This window comes from Protopterus annectens, chromosome 9.part0 (genome assembly GCF_019279795.1).
Source record: "Protopterus annectens isolate FY-2018-M chromosome 9.part0, PAN1.0, whole genome shotgun sequence".
Classification (NCBI taxonomy): domain Eukaryota; kingdom Metazoa; phylum Chordata; order Ceratodontiformes; family Protopteridae; genus Protopterus; species Protopterus annectens.
In genome coordinates, this window is record NC_056743.1 from 1,179,681,206 (window position 1) to 1,179,708,834 (window position 27,629).

Consider the following 27,629-nt stretch of genomic DNA (forward strand, 5'->3'; position numbering starts at 1 on the left):
TTGTGTGTGTTCCCAGACTGATAGTTGCAATGGAGGTAAGAAAAAAAAGAGACAGGCACTCCTCCTAGACTCTAGATGTCACCGTAAAGAAGAATTCTACTGTGGACTTTGCAAGCTGGAATTTGAAACAGAGAAGAGAAGAGGAAAAAAACTGAGCACAGAGCTACAGATCATTCCGGAGTTTTGTTTTTCTTTCCTTTTTTCCCCCTTTGCATTCCTTAATGTTTACAGTTTTTAGAAACCAGAGTAAAATTCAGTATGATCTCAGGGGGAGGGGAAGCTGAATTTCCTTTCAGACATCCTGTAGCAACACTAAGGGATTGGGAACAAGCTAGTTAACGAATTACATATTGGTAGCACATTAGGCATTCTGGTTCCTTATACGGACAGGATCTTTCACTTCACATCTTGCTTGGTTTCTTTTTCCCTCCTCTACTTCCTATACTTCGGCTGCATTGGTCCTATAGGCAGCTTTCCTCCTCCTCCTTTAGCTGGCTCCCCTCCCCCCCTCTCTCAATGCTGCAAACCAGCCCTGCCCAATGAATCCTTCCTGAATTTCTCGCTCTCACACACACACTCACAAGCCTAAGATAGTTCTTCTGTCCTCTTTCTGCTTGTTCCCATTTACACATCATCTTTTTAAATTCTGTACTTTTCTTTTTTGGTTTTGAAGCATAACCCACCCACTCTTCCTCCACCCCAGTCTTTTCAGACCCCCCCTCCCTTTGCACTGCTTGTGTAACAATCTCAAAAACAAGTTCTGTTCATATCTTCAGCAAAGGACCAAGTAAGTAAACAAACTTCTGTTTTTTTTTTAAACTTTTTAGTATTGCAAAGGAATTGCATGTTTTAATGGCAAAGTTTCTTCTGTTGTTGTTTATGTGCATTTGCCACTTTTATCTTAAAGTCCTGCTGTGCTCCGCAAGAAACTTAGAACTGATTGATGTAGTATTTTTTGTGAAGAATATCAGACTAACATTGTATGCAGCAGTAGGGTAGATTATATTTGTCTTATTTTTATTAGTTATTCTTTTGACCTTAAGTATTGCTGTTGGATAGAAAATACTCTTCTTGTTTTGTAATTCTTGCTAGAAGCTGAAGTTGGCTGATGCTTATAATGTTATAATGATGTGTCTGTTGATGGGATTCTGCATTTTTCAGTTGCTGGTACCAAGTAGCCTGTGTGTCTGTGTGCACATTCTGAAATTTAAAAAACAGTATTGGTTCTGACTGCAGGAGATCAGAAGCTGTAAAAAAAATGTGCTTACACTTTATTTTTTCATGTGCATGTTAAGAACAAGGGACATGGGGCAGATGTATATTGTGTACTGAATTCATGACAGAGTCCCATCTAAGAGCCGTGTGGGAGGAATTCACAGTGTCAACTGACTTGCAGACAATCTTAATAAATTTTATCATGTCTGGGTTTGATTCCCATTACCTTCATTTGACTGCTGTATTTAATCAAGTTATTTAAATCTGTGTAATTTCTGCCATTACTTTATTATGACTTTGCCCCATTTAAAAACAGCATATCTGAATGTGTACTATACTGAAGCAGAAAGGCCTTAAAGATAATGCAGCAATGCAAGCAAAGATGGATGACTCTCTGCATAATCATGAACCGTTTTTTTGATCATTGACTGTGGAAACATTTGATGCTGTGCTTTATAGGGTTGAGAGGACAGCTGTGAGCATGTGACACTTTTATTGTGGTTTCTGGTGATAGAGATGCCGTTAGAGGCACGTGGTTAAACTCTAGCATAAGAATGTTCTCTTTTAACAAGACTGCTTATTTAAGAGTATGTGTCATTGTGTGTGTTTGGGCTAAAAACATTCATATTTCTTTGTATTAGATGACTGTTTTTGTTTTCTCCACAGCAAATTTTTGACTTTTGTATCTTTGTTAGCCCCATAGAGATGGATGAGGAATTATTTTGGGGAAAGTATTTGACCAAGAAAACCTGGTGAGAATTTGTGGTTTCTTAAACTACTTGAATCATCTGTTGCATCCACTGAAAGGCAAGCATTATTTGAAGGTGTATGACAGGTCTAAGAAGAGAAAATCGGAGTACAGTACAGTGTATGAAGCTAACATTATTTTGCTGTTGAGGACAAAGTTGTAACCTTTTTATTAAGTATTTTATTTGCGTTCAATTTCTGCCCTGTTGTCCCTTTAGTTATTTAATAGTCTTCCTATACCATGAATCAGACCACTCAAATTAGTTTACCAATCCCTAGATGTAATAAAGTCACTTATATGAGCCTAACTATAATGAGATCTATTATTTCCTCAAACCACAGTGATTTTCCTTTCTCTTGTTGACATCTGGAACCTCTTTTATAAGTTGACACTACAGGTTCACTTAAAGAATGTATATCTTTGTGTCTGCCTAGTAAATAGCATAGGTCCATTTTTTTTCTTACAGCCTGACAAGCTTCCTTCAGCTTGTAATTACTGGTAAAAGTAGTCCGGTAGTAAATGACACAGCCCTCCCTCAGCAGGTAAGAAAAGAGAGGGAACCTGATATCAGCACTGTTATAAATGACAGCAGTGCTTTCCAAATTACTTCCATGTTCATTTTCTCACAGTGGTTGTTTACCTCCCCTGCATTAAGCTTGTTATTCCTAAGTGGGTAAAGAGGGGTACATTCAGGATTAGGACAAAAGCACTGCAGAATGAAAAAATGTAGTGGTTTGGATTACAGAACCCAAATACTAGCTGTAAATTATGGGTAGAGAAGGGGTACCACTATCTGGTAGAGGTCTTAGGTGATCTTAGTGACCTTCTAGAAGATGGACATACAATGCAGCTTGGCAGTGGAGTAGCTAGTTGGATACTCTGACGCATTGGTCTGGAACGGTTGACACTAGAATAAACAAAAAGGGTATTAGATGCTGGAAGGTACCCAGCAGGAGTTGTAGATCCAATACTGTCAGCTGTGTCTTTTTGAATGAAAATGAGAAACTCCAGGTGAGAGAGTCCTGAAGTACTAATGCACGGTCTGTTTCAACAGTCAAGTGGTATTGTGGAGAACCCTTGTATGCCTATGGTAGGAGAACTTAAAAGGAGAAATGACGTAACTGAGACCTTTAAACACTTGTAAGTATGGGGAAGTACTGACACAGAGCACAAGAAGTCCAAATATGGAGCTTTGGAAGAAGAAGATATATGAAACTGAAAGGCGGAGTCTGGGGAGATGTAGAAAATTACTTCAACGAAAAGGTGGTGATTCATGTGTTTACTTTTCAGGGAAGTGCTAAGGACAAATGTAAATATAGCTGAAGGATTCAGAAAAGTTAAAAACAGAAAACACCTCCATTTCAAAGTCTTAATATTAGGCAACACTCATACTATCTGCTTACATTTCCTCCTCCTTTGCTTATTTTTAATTAGCCTTTGCTGTGGCAGATGGCTTTGCATTCTTTTCCTTGTACAAGCTAGACCAGCACGGCATGCTCTGTGGATTGTTGTGTAGGGCACAGTATTCTTAGATAGGGTATAATCCTGTCTGCATGCACCTCAACTTGTTGTAGTCACTCACTGATAAACCTGAGCTTATTTCATAGCCTGGGTGTATCCATGTATGGAAAGAGCAGAAACCAGAGCTGCTGTAATTATGTGCCTCCTCTTTATGCACAGCTGTCTGTTACCAGCTAACTGTCTAGTCTAGTCCCACAAATATTCAGTCACGAGGCCATTAATCCTTATGTTTTTGTCCCTGACATTGTTTTTATATTCCTCATTCACTGTGGATTGGTCTAACAGTGAAGGCCTTCCCTACCTTGCTTTGCTGATTTTTTGAGGTAGCTAGGAGTCACAGCTGCTTTTTTAACAGTCCAGCAAACTAACTGTAATCAGAGGTAATATACATTTATTGGTTTTGACCTTGCCTTTATTTTAAGTGCTTAGTGTAGAAATGCATTTCAGCTTTATTAACAGAAAAATGACAGCTTCACCCATCTGGCTGGCATATTTACCTTCTACTAATTTGAGCCAGGCCATGCCTTGGCTTCTCCCATTACCCAAAAATGATTGTGTTGCTCTTGAGCCTTGCCTTTTCTGTTACCAGCATTTAGGCGTTATATGGACACACAAAAGCATAGAAGCTGGACCTTACTTCAGGGTTTAGGATGACGCCAGTTAAACAGTAGCAACACTTAATACATATAGTATCCCTAGAGTGGTAGCTACGATGGTCTGGTCCAGTGGCTGACAATGGAATGCCAGGTTTGTGTCTACATTTGAATTATCGAATAGTAGGTGATTGTGGCGCTAGTGTAGCAACTCATAAAGCTTTTGAATTTGTTACCAGGTTCTCAGCCATGCCTGTCCCCCCGCTTCTCTCATCAAATGTGTCCTGACCAAAGCACTTCAGTAAAGTATTCCTCATATTTGCTGAGACTGTGAAGAAGAACAAATTCTGTAGTAATCCCCTTATCTTGAAGTGTGCATTCTTCACTCAACTTTTTTTCTCCTCTTGTTTCCTTGCCGTGTCTTGTGTACATACATATATGGAGGTGCATGGACCTGCGGAAGAATGGTGACATATTAAGTACACGTCTGTCAGACACACATTTAGAATTTTCCCTTGGCTGTATTGCTGATGGAGAAATCGTAGAAGATATTCCCTCCTTAGTTTGGACAGTTAAATCTCATATTCATCTTCTCCAAATCTCATTCATTGTACATGTTTCCGGCACATCATTTGAGAACTTGTTTGGCTATTTCATCTTCCTCCAATGGGGTCACTTATTTCTCTTCATGGTTGGGAGTCACTGAAATTTAACAAGTTTTTGACTATACATCAGAACTGACTCAGTGACATAGCTGTACTGCATGAAGTGGGATAAACCTGTTTTCTTTTTTTAGCCAGTCACTAGAGCAAGGGAATGTGTACTATTTGTGCGTGAGTGTGTCTAGAAAGAGATGAGCTGTGGTTGTGATAATTTTTCTCACTTTGGTGTGTGGCATTACTATATCTTAGGGAGAAGCCAGCTTAGTTGTGCAGTGCAGTTATGATGCTCAAGAGCTAAAACTGAAAGGAAGGGGATGCACCCTTTCAAAGCATGCAGATCTCAAAAGTTTTAACTCCGTCTGTGGTCATATCCTCTCCCTCTCTGACATTTTTTCCTCCATATTCTCTCTAGAAATTAAGTTGGTTCTAGTTCCTGACGGACTGTCCTCCCACAGTTGCCATTACTGTATGGAATTTGATAGAAGGGGATAGAGTCATGAAGTTGAAGGTTGAATCTAGTTTTGGGGGATATAAAAAGGGAGTTTGGCTTACCAAATGAGAGTTTACATAGTTTTTGTTGTAGGCAGGCTTTGTCTGATTTTGTTTCTTGCTTGCTTGGCAACTTTTGTTAAAATGATGAAGGTTTATTTGATGAATGAGCAAATGGGTAAACAGACTGGTGTCAAGTAGCCCCCTTTTTGACCATTCTCTGGGTTACAGAGTATGAAGAAAATGGTACAGAGACATGGACAAGAGCAGACTGATACAAGGTTGACAATTTTTTAATAAGCATAACATTCATTATAAATGTAGCATGTTTGAGTTGTTTTGTTTCTATGATGGCAATGATCCTTCCTTACTAATTATTTGAACGAGTGCAATGTCATTTGAAAACTAAACCAGGTACCATAATTCCATTGACTGAATCAAAATATGCTGTTGCAATAATAATTTAATTGTTTCAAGATATTACTTGTAAGATGTAATGAAGTCTTCTGCAGAGCAGCAGCAGTACCCAGAGTAACGTTTCCTCCTGAGAAGTAAATCTAGCATAAGTCTGTAAAGCAAATGAACGATTGACAGGGTAGGTTCAGTAAGGTGTTACGTATGCATTTAATTGTGGTTAGCACATGCCTAAGTGCAGAAGTGTGGGTGTGTTTACTGCTTGTTTAATTAGTCATTCAGATTGCTTTTGCTTACCTTTCTCCTGTTTCATTCACTAAAGGCACACACCCCAGAGGTGAGTGTTATTTTGTGAATTCCGCTCCAGACAGTAAATTCCAAAATAACTGCGGAGACTGTAGCACATCAGTTACTATGCTGGTGTTCACCCTCCCCAAGCTGCATTGTAGTGTTTGTAATTTTTAATAAAGTAAGTGAAAGAATTCTTTCTGTAATGCGTGGCATTTCTTAATGAGGAAATCTCAGCTGTGAATTATTCCAGCATACATTGTATTGCAATTGCTGTGGTTGGTGTGGAAGTTGAATAGCCGTTGAGATGCATGTGATAAACTAGTAGTTTTTTTCCATCTTTCATAGCTTCATCTACTACTGATGTCAATGATTGTTGTTGTCTTCATGACAAAGCCACCCTTTTACTGTATAAATTCAGTAGGCATAACTCTCCAAAGCTGTCCTTGGGAGTACTAGTATAGTAAAATAATTCTCAGACTGTTTTAGGACTGTCCGAGCACAGTTTGGCATTGTCCCCAGCACTAGTTCATGTTCTACTGTTAGCTCTGCAGTTGGTAGTCTGGCGTGTAATACATTGCTTGTATTTTGTCTCTGTTGTTGGAGATCCATGTTTGGGGGGGGGGGGGCTGCATTCACCATACCTTGGAGAAAAGGAGATATTCAGAGACATGTCAATCTCTGACTTTGTATGTTTACATCCTTTTTTTCAGCTATTCTGATTCTATATTTCTGACTTTGCTGAAATGGGTCCTGACATTTCAAATGGTTGCCAGTTTAAATTGCTATTGATGGATAGCTCTTGGCTGTGAAAGCTTGCTAAACCATACAGTGAGGTACCAGGAGTTAGCTAGGGGGCAGTGGGGACAGAAGGTGGTCAGTAGAATGGTGTGATAACAGAATGTCTGAACTAAGGACTGGAACAAGGACTAATACTAACTCTTCTTAAGAGGTGCCAAAATATGCAAGGAGAAAAATTAACTTTTTTATGAAAACAGCAATTAAAATTTTGTTATGCTAAAGTTTCTTTGTTTTTTTTTCCTCCTTGCATGTTTTGGCAGTTTTTGTTTCCAGTGCTGGTAAGCCTTTAGGTTGGCCATTTTTTTTGGGTTTTAGTCTTCTGAAGAAGTATGTGGAGTCGTTCAGTTTTTGTAGGTAATGGAAACTTGTGCGGGAGGATGTAGTGATGGTGTGTAGCTGTGGATCTTTGAAGAAGCATGCTGCTGTCAGTGGTGGGTGCTGAGACTTCTTTTTGAATAGTGTACTCTGTTGCTGTAGTTTACTGCGGTGGTGGTGCTGTGGCAGCGTTGTCGCCTCACAGTAAGACGCTGTCCTGTTCGATTCTCAGTTAGAGTGTCTTCTGTGTGGAGACATGCGTGAATGGGCGTACCTTTGTTGAAGGTTGTGCGTCAGAGCTAGCAACTCAGCACGTAAAAATCTACTGCCAATCATTAGCGGACCGGAGTTCCGCTGTGGCGACCCCTAACCGGGAAAAGCTGAAAGACACAACAACAACTCTGTTGGTGTAGTTTAGTTCACCCTGTGTACCACATATGTTGATTTTTATGGGGACTAGGCCGCACTTGTTATAGTAAATGAGTTTGCCAAAGTCTGTATCCCAAGTGTGATTAGTGCAACTGTAATAATGCTCACTCTCAAAATTTGCAGCAGACATGGTCTATTTTAATATATTTGTGAGGGATGTGATCTAGTCTAGCATTCAGATTAAGAAAAAAAGAGGATTTCAAGGACAACAATCCAGAGGGAAAAAAAGGTACCTGAACTGGTGGCATTGATGGATGAACCAGTATCAATACTGTGATGGTTGCAAAAAAATTGTGACTGTGATAGAAGCATAGCAATATACGTGTTTTATAGGACGGACCTGGTAGATGAAATAAGAAGTGATGTAACCCTCCATATAAGTGAGAGGATCAGACAATACACATAATCACAAGAGAGAGGCGATGTGAGTCATACAGGTGATTGGAAATGGCAGGGTATTTGCAAATGATTTGTATTCAAAACCTCTCTCACTGAAAGGAGGAAAGACAAAAATCCCTTAGACCTTATCCTTAGAATGGTAGCCACCCGGCAGTGTAATCACTGGCTGTAGATGATTGTTACTGTTGAAGTGATACCCCCACCCTATATGCAGAAATGGGGGGGAAAGGGGTTATGGATGGATGGAGGTACTACTGGCCTGAAAAAAGGCTTAGTCCTAATAACAATCAAACTTCTTCAGAACTGTTATACATAATTTCCTCCACATTTAAAAGGTAAAAGGTCATGTGGGCTTTAGAATTAGGGAATATAACTGCATGCTTTAGAGTAAATAAGGACGTATGTAATCTACAAATTTTTGACTCAAGGTAACCTGCAAACTCTTAAGTGAAGTGACGTGGGTCTTATCAAGGGCATATCCTGCCTGTTTAACCTTGTTGAGCTCTTCAAAAAGATTGCTGAAGCAATTGAGAACATTTGTACACACCACATATCTAGACTATGCAAAGGTGTTCGACACCATCCCGCACTCCAGGATTGTTGAATACACTCTCCCAGCTAAATGTTAATCCCAATGTAACTTACTAGATAGCAAGCTGGCTCATAAGTAGAACCCAGAAAATGAAAATAGATAGCTCTGCTTTCTCCTAAAGACCTCTAATTAGCGGTGTACCCAATGGTCATTGCGTGGGCCACTCCTTTTTGGCATTTACTTCTTGAAGTTCAAAGCTAATGTTAAGGTTTATGACTAGTCAAGTTAGCATAAACCCACCAGAGGACAGCAACAGCCTCTGAGAGGACCTTTCCCAAGCAAGTAGCTGGTGTCATAACCATAGACTAAAGCTGAATGTTAAAAAATGTATAGTAGTCTCCTTTGGTAAGTATGATGTCCCCTGTAACTATCACATCAACCACACACTCCTGAAAATTGAACCTGCAAGTAGAGATGTGGGAGCCTATGTGGGCAGCAAGCTGTTCTTCAATCACCGTGTATCCATTATTGTAAGAAAGTCCTTTTTCATTGCGTAGCTGTGGCGTCTAGGTCCAGGGATGTGATCATTCCACTGATTTCAGCACTTAATTAGACTGGTCATTGAGCATAATGCCCCTTTCAGTATGTACCTGTCCAAACATTTAACACAACTTGAATGATCATAATACTTTCTCAACAAGAAAATCAAGGGCCTAAATCAAAAACCTGCACTAACCATCTTCAAGCCTTGTCCCTCTTCACAGTATCATACAGGCTGTTGAGTTGTGCCTCAGCAGACTCTCCTGTTGAGATCTACTTCACATCAGCAAGTGCAGTGGTTACCTAAACACCCATGCAAGAGATCCTAATTTTCTCTGCAACATAAATAGAACGTAGTGAAGGAACAGATATGTGTCACAGAGGTCACCACTTCTTTGAATCGATTTCCTCTCTGGATTAATAAAAATACTTTCCTTACACTATTCAAATGTAATCTAGACAGATGAATGGGAAACCCCAAATTCACTCCCTGGTTTAGCACTATTGTCCGTTACAGATAAGGGTAACATGTAAATGTTGCGCCTGGCTCTGAGTTATTCATAGTAAAATAATAATGGCTATAAATTTCATGAGAATGCAGGACTAGGCTTCTAAAGATTCTCGCAGATCAGTAGCCTATATATAGCATAGTAAACCCTTTGCAGTAGAGCTGGCATGACATGGAAATAGGCATCCTAGGAATCCACCTAGCATTTGCTAAGCATGGAGCAAATACATTCTGCATTTGGCAGATGATATGGCTTTGTTGCTTTTCAGTGGCAGCCCTGTTTGGTTTAACTTGCTGAAATACAATCCCCCTTTATGTCTGTAACAGCCAGTGGGCCTGCACTAGGGAGCTGTGTGTCTGGGCAATAGTCATTTGGCCGAATGGCACTGTTTACCGTCACCTGAAACCTCTATTTTTTCCCCAGAAGTGGAGTAGACTCAGAATTGGTTATATCCAAAGAGAGATTGCATGCAGGATTTGCAGCAGACTTTTATCCCTACAAGAAAAAAAAAAACAGTTTGGCTTTATAGCTTCAGCCATGTTGTTTAGGCCGGTAGTATCATTCAGCTGTGTGTTGGCTTTATAGCTTCAGCCATGTCCTTCAGCTGTGTGTTTTTTGCCCAGACCTCCTTGACTGCCTGCGTAGAGTTAATCTTTGTCCTGTTATACTGATGAGTAGCAGTCTGCTCTGGTGTTTAGGGCAATAGTATTCCTTCAGTTGAACCTGTTGCTCTGTTTTTTGTAGACATCACTTAGTACTTTTACCTTGCCATGTAAGTTAGAATAAGTGTCAGTGAATTAATTCTTTTATGCCATTTCTCATTCAGTAACATTTGGGACCTTGGGCAGTTTATAATTCTTTCTTTTCTATATGATATATACAATTTTAATATGTTTGGAGAAGGGGAAGTGAGCTCCTGTTTTACAACCACTGCCATCAGAAGAAAAGTTATGTATGTGTTGATACATGTACTATACCCCTGAGTACAGTTTAAGGCAGAAAGTGATCACTTTCTTTCTTGGAATATAAAGTAAAAGTCTGTTGCTAGAAATACCAATATGTAACTGTAATAGGTTTCGTAACAAAACTAAGTCATGTTTAAGCGTGAGTATTGTTCTGAATAAATAGTTACAAACCTAGTTTAATTCACATCTGTTAACCCAAAAGGCATAGATGCTGTGGCTGTGATTATATACAGCTAGTAGCCTGGATTTAGCAGATCTGGGTAATGGAAGGTGCCAGCCTGGGAGTGGTAGCTGCTGTGGCATGTGGCGTACGTAATGCCTTTTAGACCTACCCCTAGTGGTTGGCAGGGGAATAACAGCCTGCAGAGTTGACTAATGTAACATACAGAGCCAGGCATCCAGCTGTACTGAATGAGCATGATACTGCGATTGTCTCCATTTATTTTTGCCTTATGACATTGACTAGGGACCTGAAGGGTGCAAGTAAAACTTGAGAAATTCTCTTTGATGCTGTGAATGATGGTCTGCATCCCATGTACTCCCTCTTCATTGTCTGGGATCAGTGTGTTTGGGACTTGACGCTCACATTCAGATGAAAATTTCCTCGTCCTTTGGGAAAACCAGGGGCCTGAAAGTTACAGCCATAGTGATGGAGCATAAATATGCTTGTATAAAACTTTCACATTAACAGTTGTCTTTCTTAGTAATAGGTTTCTTCAAAAGAGGTTATACAGCTTAAGTGATTAAGAAAAAAAAAAAAAAAAAAAAAAAGAGGCATCTCAAGCAGTTAAGAGTGAGGCACAGTAATGCTGCCATTTAACAGTGAAAATGTTGAAGGTGTATGTGGATACTCTGTAGCCTTTTTGGGGCAGTTACGTTACAGTTACGCCTGTATGTTCTTGTGTTTGCATTTTTCTTAACAAAGAGCATGCAAATGTAATGTAGAAGGAGATTCTCCTCCTGATGGCATTGGCTTTGATATATTTACATTTGCAGGGAAGCCTTGAGTATGCCGAGCAAACATTAGGACAACAGATTCATTGTAAGTACTTGCTCAAAACAGGATTCATAAAACAGTGATGCTGATGCAGTCCAGTCTGATATGCACAGTAATCTGTAGTTTTTTTTATTTTTTTTATTTTATGTGCCTTACAGGCCCATTGCTTTCAAAAACCTTGGAGAGTTATATTGCCTCAACAGTAATCGGTTCAACTTGCCCTCCTTGGGGGCCTTTAGGAAGAGTGGCTAATAGAATGTGTAAAGGGTTTTGAGGAAGTGGTAGTGAACATAGCTCAGAGTTTGACATCTGTCAGGTGGACAAGTGGAGTCATTAGCATGCATACCCTCCTCCCCAAAACACACATGCAGCTTTGATTCCTCCCAAACATCCCTGTAAGACAGTGGTACACAATACGAAATGACTGGACAATGGAAATAATCGCCGGCTTGGCCTGTTGATTGTAGCTAGTCACATCTACATTTGCAATTGTAGTATCCACTTTACAAATGTCACTGTTTTTTTTCTTCATGTTAGTAGTACATTTTCTACCCCACTCACTGTGCATCTAGCTGATTGGGGTGGGGGATGAAAGAAAGAATTAAGAAAATTATCCCCTCCTAACTTATCACAAACCTTCCCCCTGTCCTACATATCTGAAGAGCAGGTCCTCAAAGCCTTGTCCAAGGCAAAAAACACAGTCTCGATGGGACCAAACAGCATCTCAGGCTGTCTTCTAAACAGGATAAAGCATGAACTAGCATCACAGTTGAGTACTCTTTTCAATCATGGCCTAACCACAGACTTTGTTCCTGCGGAATGGAGAACAGCAACAGTTATTCCCCGCCACAGTTGTGGCCTAGCAACAGACCTGGGGAATTACAGTCCCATAAGTCTGACCAGCCTAATCTGTAAAGCTATTGAACGTATCATTGTGGACTACATAAATAGACATAGGTGACCTCCAAACCCTGGATCCTACCAAATTCGGCTTTGTCAAGGGCAGAGTCTGCCTGTTAAATATGGTGGACTTCTTTGAAAATGTGACTAGGGCCATTGACGTGGGCAGATCTGTACACACAGCATACCTTAAATTGGCAAAAGCTTTCTACACAATCCCACATTCAAGCTTTACTGATAAATTTAGCAAACTGAATGTAAACTCCTTCATTGTAAGATGGGTTGCCAACTGGCTCACCAACTGGACGCACAGTGTTAGAGTGTGTGACTCCACATCAAACAGCAGACCCGCTACTAGTGGATGCCACAGGGGTCAGTGCTGGCCCCGCTATTGTTTGGGATATACTTCTCAAAAGTTCACGTCAAAACTAAGGGATTGTGGTTGACCAACTTTGTAGACTACTGCATACTAAGTGCTATTTAATCCCCAAATGATGTCAGTATACTTCAGAAGGGTCTCATGTAGACCAATGACTGGTATATTAGTTACGGTCTCAAACTGAATACAAAGAAATGCATCTTCATTCCCTTCAGCACAAACAATGTCCCTTCACACTATCAAATCAACAGCAGTACCCTAAGTACCCACGAAGTGGTAAGAGACCTGGGATCACAAGTTGACTGCAACCTTAACTTTGACAACCATGTGTCAACTGTAGTAAGGAAGGCTTTCTACGCAGCACTCTTGATTAGTAAAGGCATCCCCTCGAGAGAAAAAGAAGTTATAACCCCTCTATATTCTGCACTAGTCTGACCCATAATTGAGTATAATGCCCCATTTGGTATGTAACGTACAAAGCACTTACAGCAACTGGGGAGACCTCAAAGATTTCTAACAAAGAAGATCAAGGGGCTTCAGCATGTGCCTTACACAGACCGACTGTAAAGCCTCTGTCACTATACTCCATGGCATATAGACTTCTTAGGGGAGACTTGTGCCTGGCCTACAGAGCAATTCAAGACCCAAACCTAATGAACTTGCTGCATATCAGTAAATCAGACGGGACTATGGCAACCTGTTCCAGGGACCTAAATATGGCCTCCAATTTAAATCTGTCCCTCCAGCATACCTTCTTTATCTCCCAGCGACTGCTGCATCTTTGGAACAGGCTACCAATTCATGTAAAACAGAGCACCTCTATGACACTGTTCAAGAGCAACCTGGAGAAGTGGATGGGGCGCCGTAAAATTTTACCGGGAATAGTGCCCACAACCTTCCTGGATGCGGGCAGTCATCACTAAATCCAATCTTGTATATTGACTAACATTTTCATGGTATTACATTGGGATGAAACAGCTAGGCTGAAAATGACCTCCAGATTGTTAGCCTAGTAATCTCCTATGATCATGTGAAAATAGGGAACGCAGAGAAGGCAGTTTGGGAATTTTGCTCTGTAAAGCTAAATTAGTTGGCAGAGATGTTTAGGAAGGCAAAGCCATATTGAGAATACCTACCCTAAGGGATATAAAAAAAGGTAGGACTTGTGTATAGATACCTCTTACTAGAGTGAAAAGCACGATGAAAATTGCTAAGACTGCTGTATTTTGAAACCATAAAGATTCAGAAAGTAAATATGGGCAAGTCAGCAGAAAGGGAAAATGGAAAAGAGCAGAAATCCTTAGCTTGTACTTTTTGTTTTGTCTGTGTGTGTGTGTGTGTGTGTGTGTGTGTGTGTATATATATATATATATATATATATATATATATATATATATATATGTATGTATATATATATATATATATATATATATATATATATATATATATATATATATATATATATATATATATATAAAAAATCTAGAGAGAGAGGTGTGTGTATATGTATGGATTCACTTTATAATTCCAAAATACTGAAATACCGAATTTCAGTATTTCAAAATCATAAAGTCGAATGTCCATAATCCCGAAAGCACATAGTCGCACAACACACAATCACGAACGCATACACACCATACAACCCACAATACGTACATTGTCCAACCCACACTACAACAAACAGAACACACACAAGCAAACAAACCTACACTACATGTAAGCAGGGGCCTAGCCCCCTGGCACCCCCACACCCCCCCTACTTATATATACTAACTCCAAGATCGCACAGACACAAAAAGGAAACACACACCCACACATTTCACAGTCCCTCGCACACACACAAACATCACACATATACATACATCAACACATCCAACACTTACACACATTCAGACACACTCAAACTCCCACACAAAACACTTTCAAAACATTCCGTTACCTTCAATTGCACCTACATCCATACACAACATGAACCACGATACACTCCCAACACCGCACGCAATGTACCATAAGCCATAACCGTGAGTTCGAGATATTTGAATTTGCGATTATGCACTTTCACGATTTTGAGTCTTCGACTTTATGATTTCGAAATACTGTCATTCGGTATTTCAGTATTTCGAAATTATAAAGTGAACCTGTGTGTGTGTGTGTGTGTGTGTGTGTGTGTGTGTGTGTGTGTGTGTGTGTGTGTGTGTGTGTGTGTGTGTGTGTGTGTGTGTATGTATGTATGTATGTATGTATGTATGTATATATATATATATATATATATATATATATAATTAATGTATATGTGTGTGTGTATGTATATATATATATATATATATATATATATATATATATATATATATAATTTAAAATTTAAGAACCACAGGGGCAGACTATGCATGTCATTTCTGAATTCAGGTATGACTGAAGTCGCACAACTCTAGATAGACAAACCATTTAGCAAAAAAAACAGGAAATACCCAGCACAACTGGAGTCTTCACTGTGTAATACCTTAAACCTCCTGCAGTGGAGGCCCATGGGGTATACACAGGTGATTACTAAAGGACATACTGTTGTTTCAGCTACATGGCTTATAAATGCACTTGACTTTACTTTAATTTAGGGGTGACATAAGTAAGAACAGCATCCAAGGTGAATAAGATTATCATATATTTACATATGTGTTCACTGTAGTAGGGTACCCATACAGCAGAGCATTAGGAAGTTACAAGTGTCAGTACTATGAGTACGCGTACATATAAAGCCGATCATTCAGAGCAGAATGTTAAAGGAGGAAGAAAAAGATTAGTGTGGATAAGCAGGAAGGGCCAAGGGGGGGGGGGGGTGGAAAAAAATCAACAAATTCAGCAAGAGATAGCTTGTCACTGACTTGTTTTTGTTGAACAAAGAACAAGAAACTAATGAGGTTCCATCAAATGGAGCAGAAGTTTCCACCTTCCCTTAAGAGTACAGCATACAAATGATTAGTTCAGGTAAAGTCACTTTAGTTAGCAGATCCAGGAGACTGTCTCTGTGATGCCTTCCTTGTGGGAGGAATAAAGATGCGTTGTTGAAGTTTCAAGTAGTTTATTTAGGTAGGTAGATGGATGAGTGTTCTTGTTCTGCACTCCTTCATCTAACTTAATTAACTGAACCCCCTAGCCCTGAACTTACATATACCAATTCCGAGATCGCCATACCTTAGAAAAAAGGGAATATTCTGAGAAGTAGCATCTCAAACTTAGTATATGTAACTCTGATCTTTCTGTCATTCAGTCGCCGCATTTCAAGACTCTCTGTAGCTGGTCCTGACATGTCAAATGGTTACCAATTTGGCAAGGTGTTTGAGTCTGTTAGATATCATGGGTGTTAGAGGGGTCATGTTTATGAAGTTGAATTAGCCTTTGTACGAAGGGAAAGAACTTGTTTTGCAAGTGCAGTTAAGGGTATTGGTAAGGTTGTTGACTGCTTCGTTGGGATCTTTTATGGCAAATAAGTGATATCGGTCAAAGGTGGCAAGGTGTTTTTTTAAGTTTAGTAATATTCTGAATGGTTTTTGGTCTGTAGTGATAAGTCTAGGTGTTAGATTATGTACTGAGAAAGTTATGGGGAGGTGTATGTACTGTGAAGTAAGATGTCATTGTAAGATTATTAATTATTACAAGATCTAGTAAGGCATGCCTGTTGTATTGCGGGTTAGGTCTAGTGGCTTCAGATTTGATTTGGTTAGTACTTAAGCTGGCCTGGACTTCTGACATATCAGTGGCATTTGGTCCTAAGTGTTTAAGGTTAAAGTCTCCAAGAATAATTGTTACAGCTTGGGAGCTTTGGCATGTATTTGTTGGATGAAGGTATTACATTTTGGTAGTGAGGCTGGTGGATGTAGGTTATAACAAGGGGTTTGATAAAATTTTTAAATTATTCAGTTAGGATCCGATTCTGATTTGCTGTTAGTTTGTGCAATGATTTTGAGGTTAAGATTGTCTTTAAGAGAATTGATGCTTCTTCCTCATGGTTTTGCCTGGTCTGTAATCTTGTAAGTATGAGTAGTTTGGTAAGAGGTGGTGAAGACTAGGGGTAGTAGGTTTTAGCCACGTTTTTGTAATAGCTCTTATGTCAAAATTATGTTGTATGGGAAAGGCATTGATTTGCTCGATTTTGTTCTTGATACTGTGGTCGTTAGAGGGATCAGGTAATATGACACTTTGTTGGTTTAATTTGAGGCATTGTTGTTAAGTGGTCCTGGTGTGGGCTCATTGAGGACTCAGTAGAAGTATAAAGACACTGGGACTGAATTTGAGTAGTACTTTTGGAAAGTGTACTTTTGGGTATAACTAGGGTTTTTTTTACTAAAATTGGAGATGATGAGGTACTGGGACCCTGATATTTTTGATGTACGTGAGTTGGGTGCTGGCATGGGTGTGATGTGAATGTTTAATGGGGGTATGGCTAGGTAGTGTGTTTGTGAGGTATTAACGTAGTGCACCATACAGAGGAAGTGGCAGTCCGGTAATTGCTGTGGTTTTTTGTGTGCTCATTGATTTTGTGTGCTCATTGAAGGATAATTGATATCGGCAAGATAATGTAAATTTAAGTCACTGTTATTGGAATTCATAGTGTAAAGTAACTGTCTTCTTGGCCTCTTCCCATTCTATTACCTTTTCCTGTCTAAACATTTGCTCCCAATACCGTGGATCATTTGCCAGTTTCTTATTTCTCTGTTCTCTATACCCCCAATTACAGTCATCCCTATGACAATGTCCATTCTCCATTCCCATACTGGTCTCAGTCTGTTTCTGATCTAATAGCCATAAATCCCCATCCATTTTGCATTTGGTCTTGTGCCCTGCTGTCGTCCTCCGTTCCATGATTTTCCATATGGTTGAGGTTACAATCTGATCTTTTTTGTCCTACTGAAATAAGTAAGTCAGATTGCAAGTATAGTAAGTATGTTGTGCTTTCCTCATCAGACATTGTATGTTAGTTATCCCTTTTTGATCCATTGCCTTGCACCACAGATTAAACCTTTGCAGTTATTGGTGTATTCCCGCAGACCTCTCTGAATTCTGTCTGTTGAAGAGAAAATTACTTTTTTTTGGGAGGGGGGGTGTTAGTCTGGTGGTGATGATATTCTAACCATAGAAAAGTGATCCTGAATTTCTGTGAAGTAGCATTCCTAACATGCATTTTAATTTATAGGCCAAGGTTTGGGGACTGAATTTCATACCTGTCTTGATAAAAGGAAGTATGTAGCTAAAGCTGTTACTTTTTAAGTAAATGTTTCCTAAATAATTGGTTGTGTTCATTAGATGACCACATTTTCTACTATGTGTTGCATACACTTGACATTTCATATACTTGAGGTTTGCAAACAGGCTTCCAGTCTGTATCAAAAATGTATTCAGGGGGATTTAAAACAGTTTTTAAATGTTAATATATTTGCGTAATTTAGTTTTACTTTTAAAACCTCCATAAGAGGTACTAAACCAAGTTTCTTCTTGTGATGGCAAATCTGCTAATAGACTACTTGAACTTTAGTGGGCCAGAATTCCATATCATTTTCTTCTTTATGAAAACAACTTAATTTCCCCTCATTTCAGATGAAAGTGTTAGAATTTAATGATTTGTATCTGATGTGATAGAGTAGCTGCTTTCCCTATATATACAGGAATAATCTGTATGTCTACAGTTGTTAACGGGTGAACCAAAACTTTAAATATATTAATATGCTTGCTTTTTTTTTTTTTTTTTTTTTGTGTGGAGACTGTGGGACCCATAGTAACCTTTCCCCCTTCACTTTGTCATATTCCAAATTCTTGGATGTTGACATTATGCTACCTTTGCACATTTTCAAAGGTAGTTCCTGTGCGAGGGTCTTGTTACTCAACTCCTTAGTCCTTAAGGTACAACAGTACTGGTATTAATTGTAAAAATAGTAGGGCTGTGATGGGTTTTGTCTTTCTTTAAAAATACTTTTTTCCATGTTTTATGAAACTAACTTTCAGACTGCATTTTTTGTTTGAAAAATGTATTCTAGCACCAAGGTTTCTGATATGTGACAAGGTTCTCATTTGTAAAATTTTATTTGTTCTTGGATGCCTCCTCATCAGTTCCACAGTTCTCTCTTTATCAAGTGGTTAAATACTACATTAAGTGAGGTTGAATATATTTTTAAGTCAAAACCTTTACTTTTCAACTTCTTTGGCATTTGTCTGTCATGCTCTACCCTTGACAGATATTGTAGTTTGGCTGCATCCCCTCTGATTCTAGTTTTGATCTCCTTATTCACACTTCCCTTTAGACTTCCCTTTTTCTCAACCACCCCTCCCTGATACTTGAAGCTTTTATCCTGTTACACTATTTTCCCATCTATCTCAATTGTCAGCTTCTTCTAATTTCCCCTAGTTGCAGCCTTGGCAGCTGTCTTGTCTGTGCTTAGTATCATCCCATGTGCCTTCACTTTTGCATTCCTTTTCACCTGTCGTTTAAGTTCCTGGTCAGAGTTTGCTTGTAATGCCATATCATCTGCATACAGTAGTATTGTTGATCTTACAACCAGTTTACTATTGTAGTCTATCCTGACCAGCAGTTGGCTCAGAGATGAACACCGATATACATCAACTCGTAACACCCCTGTGAGTCTGAACATTGCTTGTACTTGTGTCATTGGGTCATTGTACCCTTTGCAGGACTGCCCAAATCAGCTTTCCTTGGACCTTGTCATATACGTCTTGAAGTCTAGGAATGCCCGTTTGGACACTCTCCTCCTCAACAGCATCTTGTGCACTGTCTGTCTCACCGTAAACATCGAGGCAGTTGTGGGCTGCATCCTGATATTAAAATGAATTGCTCATTACACATATTACTTTCTAATACTCTGTGTGTTTGTCACTGTGTCCAGCAATTTCATGCAGTGTGGCAGGGTTTACCTGTATACTTCCACAGTTGTGAATGTTCCTTTGTTCTAGTATTCTGGCAGTAGAATGCTTAGTTTGCAATCATCTGGAATAAGCCTTTCTCTTTCTCTCTCGCTCTGTACTGCTGTTAGTTCCCACAGGAGCCATTTCATTTCAGACATTACCTTGCTAAAATGTTTGGCAATTTGTTGATGGGATTTTTCATGGTATTGTTCCACAAATTTTTCTCTAGTCTGAACATTTGCTAGTTTCCTTGTGGTGTTGATGGTGTTTCATTTCACCTCATAGTTAAAAGTATCCCATTCTAGCATCATGTCATGCTATATTTAAGGCACCCAGGAGACCGGTAATAGTATGTATTAATTTGTTGTTCTGCCCTATACATTATGGGGAAAGCCCCTTTTATATGGGCACAATCAGTCTAACAGAATTTGCACTGATCATCTAAGTTATGGGGTATTGTCACCTAGACTGCTCTAAATCTAATAATGTTCCTTTGCGAGATATATTTAAGTTGGCTTTTGCCTTCCACCTTCATGCCTTATTGTGTAATAAGAATGCATCTACTTGTGTGTGCTTCTTACTTTGTGCTTAAGAATGTTTTTGTATTTGGTTTAAGTAAGAGGATGACAAAACATTTGTGAGCATTTCTGTGTACCCAGACAACATGTAAAGAAACATTCTTGTGCAATCAGAAAAGTGTTGAACCTGTATATCCCAGAATTTTGCAAAGTGTTCAGAGACTGTTTTTCATGAAAAAAGCAGCGTCTTAATCAAAACAAACTTACTGTATTTTTTTTTATTTTCCTTCATTTTGAACAGTGCTGCAATAAGGAAATTTGAAAATGTTTAGTGCAGTTGATGAAGCCCATTGTGTTGCAAATATAAAAAAATGTGCAGTATTGTTAAACCTTTATTCTAAAACTTAAAAATTGAGGCAAATGGAGCCGATAGGAGACAATGCATTAAAAAAATTTTTGCTGTGTCAGGACTCGTCTTTATGCTTAAAATAAAATGGTTGTGCATTCTGATTCAGCAGATATGTGAGGTAATACCTGATTGTGAGGAGAGAGAACATCCTTTGATGCTGAGGGTGGGTGACTGGGTCTGGGAGTGCCTGACGTTAGGGATGGAAAAGTTACATTGAGTAAACTGGAGGATGAGAATCTAACTGGAAAAGATGAAAACAACTTTTAGAGGGGGCCCTTCATGCTCAGGTTGCTTCTTCAGTTGTGACTTTACCCTTCCCCCTGTAAAGCCGGTCAGTTCCCCTATCTGTCCTTTTAAAGCAGGTTGAATATATGTTACGTGGTAGTCTGCATGTTTGTTGAACTGCACATTCACTCCTGCAGTGTATGCTGCAGATAAAGGTTGTAAACACACCTGCATTCTTCAGTACAGAAAAGCAAAGCAGTACCTGAGCATCACATCAGGCACAGCAAATGTATAGTGTGGTGTTCAGCTTTGTTGTCTGTTTAGGCTTAGGGGTGTGGTTTCTGGCTTTGGTAGCACTGGTGTAGGCACATGTGTGGTTTATCAGAAGTTTAGCTGGCTTGTGAAGAATGGCTGAAGTTTAAAGAATGCACTTCTCTTCTGTGATGTGAAGAATGATTTCACAGCAGCATCTCCCTGTATACATATGAACTTAGCTGCAGCAAGGTTTCCATCTGTGTTGAAAAGTGAAAGATTATACACGGTCATAATGACTCTTAGGGTGGATTGGGAATGACCCTAGATTTGGTGCAGAATGAGAATTGTGTTGCATTAATTTTGACAGATTACAGTGTTTGGGGTTATATTGTAGTGGCCCCAGTACTAATGGCAGAAATGGTGTACATGCAGTACAGCATGACTAAACACAATTTCCTCAAAGTGTTTAATTTCCTGATTTCACAGTTTTGTGGCTGATGACTTAAATTTTTCCTTGTGGTTTATGTTGTCATGTTAATTCCTTTTTTGAGAGATGCATGTTCTGCCTGGTATGTGCGTGTGTACATATCCCCGAGTGTGCTGTTAATGTTGCCACTATCTACATTTCTGAATACATGTTGCCTGAGAAGGTATGTGTAGTGTCATGCTAGAGATCTGGATACTAGGTATTCACGGCTTAGAATTCACTGTAGATGTTTTGTTGAGAGTTTTTGATAAGACGGTTCAGAGTAGTTGTTGTGTCCTCACTATTGGCAGTGGGCTACTTTTGCAGCAGTTTATTGTGTGGCTTGACCTACCAGCGGGGACCTTGACTTTACCAAACAAAACCTCATTGATATAGCATAGGTTCATAGGTTGGTACTAGGCTGTCAGCCCTAGGGCCTATACAAGCCTAGCCATAACAATTCCCTGGCTATTTCTTCCCACATTATTTACTTTCCTGGACCCCTGTCTAGCAGGGCGACTGACGTGATCCCTGGGGTGAATTTCCTTTCTCCCATCCAATCGTCAAGGTTCCTCTTGAAGAGGTCCAAAGAGGCACTCTGCTTGACATGTATGGGCAATCTATTCCAGAGTCTGGGGAGTCTCTGGGTCAGGAACCTATCCCTCCAGCATGTTTTGTTTATTGTGATGACAAGGTTTAGATCCCTGGAGTGTGTAGCTCTGAAAGATTGGGATTTCTTTAAGTGTAGCATGTCCAACAGCTCTGGGTTTGACATGGCCTTGTATGTTAAGCAGAGATCGCCTCTGAGCAGACGATATGCGACAGAGTACAGCTGGAGTTTTTTAAGGCGGTCAGCGTAGGGCATCTGCTTTAGGCCTGTGATTCTTTTAGTGAGGTATTTCTGAGGCCTTTCCAGTTTTTGCAGATGTCTTGTGAGGTACATACCAAATGGGGCGTTGTATTCTATAATGGGTCTAATGAGGGATGAGTACAGTGGGACAATGACCTCCTTTTTTCTGGATGAAAAGCCCTTCGTGATGAGGTGTGCCACATAGAAGGATTTCCTGACTGTTGTGGCGATGTGGTTATCGAAGGTGAGACCACTGTCCACCTGTGCCCCTAAGTCTCTTATCACACTTTCTGTGTTTAGTGTACTGCCACCTATATGGTAATTCATGGATACATGTTTTTTCCCAAAGGGGATAACAATACATTTCTTGGCATTGAGCTTGAGCCCATGATAATTAATCTGCTGTAACCTGCAGAAACACAAGTATTCTGGCATCAGGAAGTGGGGAGGAGGGAGTTTGCATTATTTAGTTGAATAGTTAGGCCCACTGTCTAGGCCATAGATGTTAATTGAGTAATAGTCTGTATTTTACTGCAGTCTTCTGGCTTACTCTGAAAACAGGATGCCCAGTGCTGTTGAGCAATTGCAGAACTGGCTAGCAAGTCATTGTCATTTTGTAACCAAGCAGGAACATGTCAAATGCACTTAAGAATTGAAAAATATTGAGACTAGCTAGTTTGTCAGGAGTGGCTTCTAGCAATATTCATTTTTTTCATTACCTTGCAGACAATGCTGGCATAAATTTGTCTTTTTTACTCCGTTTTAAACCATGCCAGCATAAACTTCTGCAGACTCTGTCCTTTCACTATTCTTTTGAAATAAGTTGATAAAAAAAAATATATATATACTTACTTTTCTTCTTACTTTACTATATCCCTACTCTCTGTACATTTTGTAGTATTCTCCATGTATGTCATGTGCTACAATATTTTGTTTATTTCCTAACTACTGCATGTTTATATCTTATAACTTTGTCACTAGTAACAATGTCTTAATTTTATCTAATTTTACCTAATTACTTTACATGTATTTCTTTAATGGGATTTTATTTAGTATCATTATAATTGTTAATTTCGGAGCTTATCTCCCCGGGCCTCTACTGAAAATGGACATATATCCAGCTAGACTAGCCCGGTCAACAAATGTAAAATAAAATAAATAAATAAATAATAAATAAGCAAACTTTGCTGTTGCTGAATTGTTTCTTCACCCTCAAACTCTTGCTAGTATTTCTGTAAAACCAAATGCCGCTCTCCAAATAGAATGTTTATGTAACAGTGGTATATAGTGTGCCATCAACAGTCTTTATAAAATGTTACAGTGCAGCCCTGTAAACTGCGAACGACAGTGATGTCATTTACAGATTACAGCTAAATAATTTCACCCCCCCCCCCCCCCGGGTATATCAACAGACATGTGGAGGGTAAGCCCTTGATGTAGGATTTTGATTGACAATTACTGAGTAACATCAGTTTAACCATTGACAGCCTTCCGAATAGACTTTAGCTAGGAGTGAAAATCATCTAGTGGTTTAGATTCTGTTGTTGAGGAAGAAACTGAATTCCATTATTTAGGCCATAAATAGGGGACAGGTTTATGTAGGTTAAGAGCTGGTTTAGAGTAGAGTAAACTAAAAAAGAACAAATGGAAGAGTGCAGTGGGGCAGGTTGTAATATGAAAGGTTGTTCAAAATGATGGACAGCGATCTGCATGTAGAAGTTTGAGATTTGAGGGAAGCTGAAAACACTGCCTTTAGATGAGTAGGTAAGCAGTATATTTGAGGCACTGATGTTCTCTTTTGTGTGAATTGGCAAACAGATTTGTTGTGTGTTATCTAAGATGCCTGCAAGTTAGATGTAGAATCTTTGGCAAAAAATAGGAGAGATTGCCCTGGAGTAGGAAGGAGTTGTTACTTACCAACTGCCACCCACCCTTTTTTGGATGTTTAGGTGGAGCAGTATAACATGCCTTTAGCAGGGACGAGGGATTATACACCATCACAACGACACTCTGAATTGCAATGGCCCCAGTACTCATGGCTTCAGTGCCTGTTGTCCTACTGGCATAGTTTTGCAGGTATTTCAACAGAAAAATATAGAATAGCCTGTAACAGAAAGCTCCTTGCCAAGTGATGAAAGCATTTTATGCATATTGAACAGCATGAACATTGCCTTTTGGAGATTGGCTAAATGAATGAAGTATTTTTGTTTTAGACAATTTCCGATTGATTATGAAGATGTTTCAATGTCCTGTTTTTGTTGATGAAGTTCTACAGTCAGGATCATCACCATAAAGTAATGTGGTTCTTTGGTAATGGTAGAGATGGGGCCTCTGCTGTTCTGCGGTTTCTGTCTTGTGTTAACTCTGCGAGTTGGTAAAACACAGTTTTATGAGTAGTGTATTTGTTATGGTTTTAATAACTTAAAGTTGTATGTTGTGACTTTTTAGGTTTTTTTGAAAAAACACTGAACACTGCCTAAGTCAGTGTTAGGGTTCTAGAGCTCTGATTGAAAGTTAGAATGGAGTAAAGAGTAGGACAGAATGCCTTTGTTAAGTGTACTTAGAGAATGGACTATGCATAGATCTTCATCCTGATCGGAGAACAAATGTTCTCTTACAGAGTATTAATGTACAGGTAATGCCTGGTGAAAAACAAATCCGACACTTCATGGAAAAATTACTAAAGAAAAAGCAAATGGCTGCCATTTTTACACACTCTAAACAGAGCTTTGTAGTCATGGCCATCCGTAGGCCAACTAGGCGACTGCCTAGGACGCCTGAGGCACTTTTCCGGTAATCTGAATGGTGTTGGTAGACCAGGATAGGGACACAGGGTGGTGTTGGGGGCACTGTGGAGACCTTTTGCCTAGGGTGCCAGTTGACCAAATGTCGGTCCTGTTTGTAGTTGAGCGAGTATAAAACCAAAAAAGTAAAGAAAAAAAGAAACCTGTTCATCTCTGCTGTGTCTGAGAACAAGGCAGTACATAATAATGTCTTCCGACTGCAGCAGACAGTCCGTCAACACGCATTCCTTTAACAGTAAGAAGTATTTTGATTTTTGTATGCAAGGTGAATGCGCTTAACTGCTATATGCGGTGAATTTATTTCCTGGTGTTTAAAAGAATACACCTAAAGTCACATCTATTGTTTTTCTGTTATATATTTTGATACATTACCATTCATTCATCTTCAATAGCATGCCCTCATTTCACCCCCCCCCCCTTTTTATTTTTTTTAAGTTTGCTATTTATGTTTTGTTGTCTTGGTGACTTATGGTTGATTGTTGCCTCCATGATATGATGAATGTTTTCAGCTGGGTACTACATGTTCTGGAAGTCAGATTAGAAGCCTTAGAATGCATTGTATTGCCTTTACTGATACTGTGGCACAGATGTTTAGTAAAAGATGCATTTTTGCCATAGTCTGGTGAGGGACTTGATACTATGATGGCAATATCGTAAGAGAGGCATTTTCTTCAGATGGTGTAATTATTGGTGTGGGAAGTGGAAGAGAGTAATACAAGTTTGCACTGCTGTTGTGGGCTACGATTTGGGTGTACCACTGCTATGTCTTTCCTGCTTGTCTTATTGTGGGTTCATCTGTTTCACAAAGCTCCTCACTGCAAGTCATATTCATCTGTTTCACAAAGCTCCTCACTGCAAGTCATATGATAGTCACAGCTCCTGGCTTAGCGGCTAGCACTTCGAACAGCCAGCTGAGGCCTGCGGAGGGTGAATTATATCCACTGCTAAAAATTTTTAGTCCGCTACAGTGTCCATTGATAGGCTAACATCCATGTTTTAAGAAATACTCAAGACACAGGGATGTTTTCAAGCATCTACTGTTGTAGTCACTATTCGCATATTTTTAATTCAATATGGGGCTGTTATCTTCTTCTTCTTCCTTTTCCCAGTTAGGGGTCGCCACAGCAGATCACCTATCCGCTCATGATTGGCAGTGGAGTTTTTACGGTGTCGAGTTGCCAGCCCAGCGCCCAACCTTCCACAGAAGACACACACACACACACACACACACACACACACAGACACAGACACAGACACAGACACAGACACAGACACAGACACAGACACAGACACAGACACAGACACAGACACAGACACACACACTCACACCTAGGGCCAATTTAGAGTGTCCATTCCACCTACAGCATGTCTTTGGGATGTGGGAGGAAACCCGCGCGACCACAGGGAGGACATGCAGACTCCGCACAGAAGGCATCCCAGCCAAGGATTGAACCGGAGAACCTCTTGCTGCGAGGCGGCAATGCTAACCGCTGCACTACTGTGGCCGCCCTCAATATGGGGCTGTTATATTGTCTAAAAATGACTGTATAATAGCCAGAGTTTCCACAGGGTGAGTAACTAGCAGGTTAATTATAGAAACCAATTTAAAAATAATAATTGAAAATAATCAGGTATAGATAATGCTATTGTAATTACTTACCTTGGTTAACTGTTCTCTATTGTTCCAAAGAATATAATCCAATAACTTTTACAAAGTGAGGATGGATGGTAACTGTTGCACCAGTAAATTTTTGCACCATGCAAACCTTGTTTGTTTTATTAAAATTTCCTTGAATTTTACAATTTGATGAAACTGATAAGAAGAATGGAAATCCAATGAAGATAAGGTCATGTTTTTGTTTTTGATTAAAGGACAATGACGTGCAGGGATGAAGTTGTCTAATTCAGAGTATTTTCCTTTCTTTTAACCTGATATATAAATCACAGATTGTAAAGAAATATGTATCCTAATAGTTAATAATCCGGTGGCTGCAGTGGTGCAGCGGTTAGCGTTGTCACCTCACAGCAAGAGGTTCTACAGTTCGATTCTTGGCTGGGGTGTCTTCTCGAAGTCTGCATGTCCTTCCTGCAGTCGTGTGGATTTCCTCCAAGTGCTGGGGATTCTTCCCACATTCCTGAGACATGCAGTAGGTGGAGTGGACACACTCTAAATTGGCTGTAGGTACGAGTGTGTGTGTGAGTGAGTGGTACAAACAAACTACCGTGGCAAGGCTAGCCACCCGGCGATATAAACCTTGGCTGAAGAAGATTGTCACTGTTGAAGTGACACCCCGATCCCATGTGTAAAATGGGGAAAAAGGGGTTAAGGATGAATGTAATAGTAAATAATCCATCTGGACATCAGCAAGGCCTCAAGTTCAGTATTTAGTGGCTGTTAATAGGAGAACTGAAAGGGTTATGAATAGCACCAGCACTTGGGTAATGGGCTGCAGCGCAGGTATTTCTAGGTTCATGATTTATTACTTGGCAGTCAGTC

At 39.7% G+C, this 27,629-nt stretch overlaps 1 protein-coding gene across 1 annotated transcript in view; it reads left to right on the top strand.

The window, feature by feature from the left end:
- Nucleotides 1-226: 226 nt before the first annotated feature.
- The window catches only part of CORO1B (coronin 1B), a 626,540-nt gene continuing 599,137 nt past the window's right edge, over nucleotides 227-27,629 (top strand). Inside the window, exon 1 of the mRNA XM_044084070.1 lies at nucleotides 227-787. The gene's annotated coding sequence lies outside the window, so the exon portion shown is untranslated. The remainder of the gene's footprint in view (nucleotides 788-27,629) is intronic.